Source organism: Sturnus vulgaris, unplaced genomic scaffold (assembly GCF_052056855.1).
Source record: "Sturnus vulgaris isolate bStuVul1 unplaced genomic scaffold, bStuVul1.hap1 Scaffold_192, whole genome shotgun sequence".
Classification (NCBI taxonomy): domain Eukaryota; kingdom Metazoa; phylum Chordata; class Aves; order Passeriformes; family Sturnidae; genus Sturnus; species Sturnus vulgaris.
The window spans coordinates 6,110,581-6,113,788 of NW_028276155.1; the positions used below are offsets into that span (position 1 = coordinate 6,110,581).

General features: G+C 47.0%; 1 long non-coding RNA gene across 1 annotated transcript; it reads left to right on the top strand.

Annotated features, from left to right (window-relative positions):
• The first annotated feature begins 1,224 nt into the window (after window positions 1-1,224).
• Window positions 1,225-2,604, top strand: LOC148218276 (uncharacterized). Its single transcript, XR_015800512.1, has 3 exons — window positions 1,225-1,341; window positions 1,541-1,623; window positions 2,245-2,604. It is a non-coding gene; the product is annotated as an uncharacterized LOC148218276 (long non-coding RNA).
• Window positions 2,605-3,208: the final 604 nt, after the last annotated feature.

Below are 3,208 nucleotides of genomic sequence, written 5' to 3' on the forward strand. Positions count from 1 at the left end.
GGTTAGGGATGGTGCTGTGCTCTGTGTCCAATGTGATGTGCAGCATCAGCTGTGCCAAGGCAGAGCAGCTGGAGAGCACGTGTGCAATGTGTAGCGACCAAAGCATGGCAAAGGTGGGTGCTGAAAGAGGGGAGAGGACTGTCCCATGCACAGCAGAGTCAGGCAAGAAGTGCAGCCCCACATCTGAGCCTTCTCACTCGGTTTAACTTCATTTCCTCCTCTTCTGATGCTCCAGTCCATGAGCTGGGATTCACTGCTTGCTGTGTTCTTGGAAACTTTGAGAAGCTGACTAAAAATGGTGGAAATGAGCAGTAGTGAAACAAGGCTGAGAGCTCTTCGGTGCTGCTTCTTGCTGCCAGAGTTCCCTGGTCATCCTGATCTCAGATGATCAGAAATCTGCTAGGCTATTGTGTTAGTGAATGTTAAAATCCCTGCCAATTAAAAGTCCCTGTCCCTTGAAGCCTCTCAGCTTTGGAAGCGTTGTCCAATTGAGACACTGGTGAGAATTGGTACAGGATGTAGCCAAGCTTTTAAGAACATTGTATGTGCATCATATTAATGAATTTCCTTCTCTTGTGCAGAGCATCAGAAGCTTCATTCCAAGCTGAGAGGAAGAATGTGGTGCTGCCACCACTGCTGGCCATGACTGCTGCACAACGTGCACCAAACTCAAGCCAAAAGAGACTCAGAACCGAGACTGACAACCTGGACCTGCCTGCCACGGATAACCCTGCCAGGAACCAGGATCCAAGCGCAGGAAAGTGGAGGAAGATCACAGGGAACAACCCCAGGGCATCACCATGGACATCCAGGAGAGCTGACAGGAGGATTCCTGCAACCCACACGTGCTGTGTGATTATCTTCAGAAACATCGTCTCAGATAAGTAACTCCTTCTGATTGCAGCCAACTGCAAATGCAAGACTGGTGTAAAAAGGAGTGTGTTTCTAAACAGAAATCTTTTAAATCTTCTTTAAAAATAAGAAAGAACAAACCTCTGGGTGTGGCTGCAGCCTGGGCCTGAAGTTTTATAGCTTGCTTACAAAATAGTTCATAACCCTTACAGCTTTGCATTTCTGGGTTATAAAATCGGATTTTACTGGCTGCTTGTTAAAATTTGGCTGTTTACTGTTGGCTTGGGGTGTGGGATTTAGGATGTTTGGGGGAGGGTGGGGCTGTGAGTTAAGCCAGGCTATGCACACTGTATTTGCTGCCTTCTAATAGCTCATTTTTTCCTGATAATTTTCCTCCTTCCAGCCCTCACTGCTCTCTCAGCCACTGAGAAGGAAACCTGCTGCTGAATTTCTCCATGCTTGGGAGAAGTTTAATGATTCCAAAGCACTGTGAGTTGCCAAGTGAGAAGCCAAGGTTCCATTTCCATTATTGGAGGGATTGCTGGGCAAGGAGGTGAGAGGGGGAGATCCTGGAGCACAGACTATGCCTGGGACAAAGGAACATTTTCTCAGGAAATTTAGGCTTGCCGGGCTTTGGAATTGCTTTAGGCATCCCTCTCTGACCAGCTTTCTCTCTATGGTTTTTCAGGGATCTGCAGGGGATGAGAAGAATCCTTTCCCAGCGACTTCTCTGCCAAATGAAGACAAGACAAGAAGACTAAAGTTGGAACAGTAAGTGTTTGTTTCACAGCCCTGCCTGCAGTTTCTGAAGACACCAAACAGGGCTGGCCCTGCAGCCACCCCAGTTCCTGCTTCCTCATTCCTCATTTTGGGAGCAAAGAGAGAGGGAGGGATGGGGGAGAGCACCTGCTAAGTAGCTTAGCTACAGCTGGGCAGCACTTGGACTTTTGACTCCTTGCTGGGCTTGTGACCAACATTTGCCAAAAGGAATTCTTAGAGCTGCTGCTTCGTTTTTGTCCTGTTTAGTCATTACAAATGTGTTGTCCTGTGGTGGAAGCAGTGGGGAAGAGTCAGAAGCTGTAACCTGCCATCCCATGGGGCCTTTGCAGTGTCATTTTCCATAAAACACAAAGTTTTGTGGGCCCCTTTGGGCAAAGGGATGCATTGCCATGATCTGCTGGCAAACTTGCAAAAGAAAAAAATCGGGATGTGCCTGGCAGAAAGGCTGGGAGGCTGTAAAAATCCTCTCCATAAAGAGGCAGCTGCTGAAAGTCAAAGAGCTCTGCAGGTTCTCTTTGAGTAAAGTCACTCCAGTCATTGAGTGTTTAGTGCCAGACGTGCCTGTTGGATGAATCTACCCAAATGTTTTCTCTATCCCTCCTTTTGTTCCAGAGATTTCTGCTGAACAAAGCCAAGAGATGTGACCAGGAGCCAGCCTGAGCTCATCCACTGAACGAGACAGAATTTACAGTGACTGAGACTGGAGCCCAAGTGCCTTAACCGAGTCTCCAGGATGTAAATAGTTCCATGTTCTCTGTTCTTTTGGAGCCTCAGAAACAGTTTTGTTTTGTTCATTTTCTTACTGTTCAATGCAAAGCACCTGCATATTTTTTGGTTTGTTTTAGATACAGTTTGAAGTTCTTTTGGCTACCTCAGGAAAGCTTTGTGTTTTTTGAGGGTAATGCTTTTCTGCCTTGCAAAAGAAGAGATGGAGGGTGGTACCTGCCTTTAAAATAACCAAGTGCAAGGAATTTTAGGGATGGGCCCATGTGCTGGTGGTCTATAAACCTGTCTATTATGAATAACTAGCAGGACAATATTGCCACCCATTGCTGACAGGAAATCTGCACTCAGATTGTTCCTGAGGGTCTTGCTCAGTTTCAGCCTTGTCAGACCCATGTCTGGGTGGCAGAATGACACCCAAGGTGTGGCTGGAAACAGCTCTGCCTGTCTCCTGTGCTGAAGGGATGGGACTCACAGGGAGGATTCATACTTGGGCTGCTTTTTGGCATTTGGGTTGGTGAGGCTGGGAAACTGCAGTGGGTCTCTGGGACTGCTTGGGCATTGTTGTGAGTCTGAGAGCTTCCAGGGAGAGGAATCTCTTCTGATAAAGGAGAGATTTAGTGGCTGAATGTGGAACATAAGGCACATTTTGCATTTGGCTATTTGCCTGCAAGCACTGGTGGTCTCAGGGAGTGTCCAAGAGCAGAATTTCGTACCAAAGTAGGGCATCCTTCCTGTGGGAGAGGACTTGGGCATGGTTCTCTCCTTTTCTTTTGTATCATATACACACCAATCACTTTTTATTCAGTTGCAAGAAAATCAAGTCTAATGCCTTATGTTTTCTCGTGTGCAA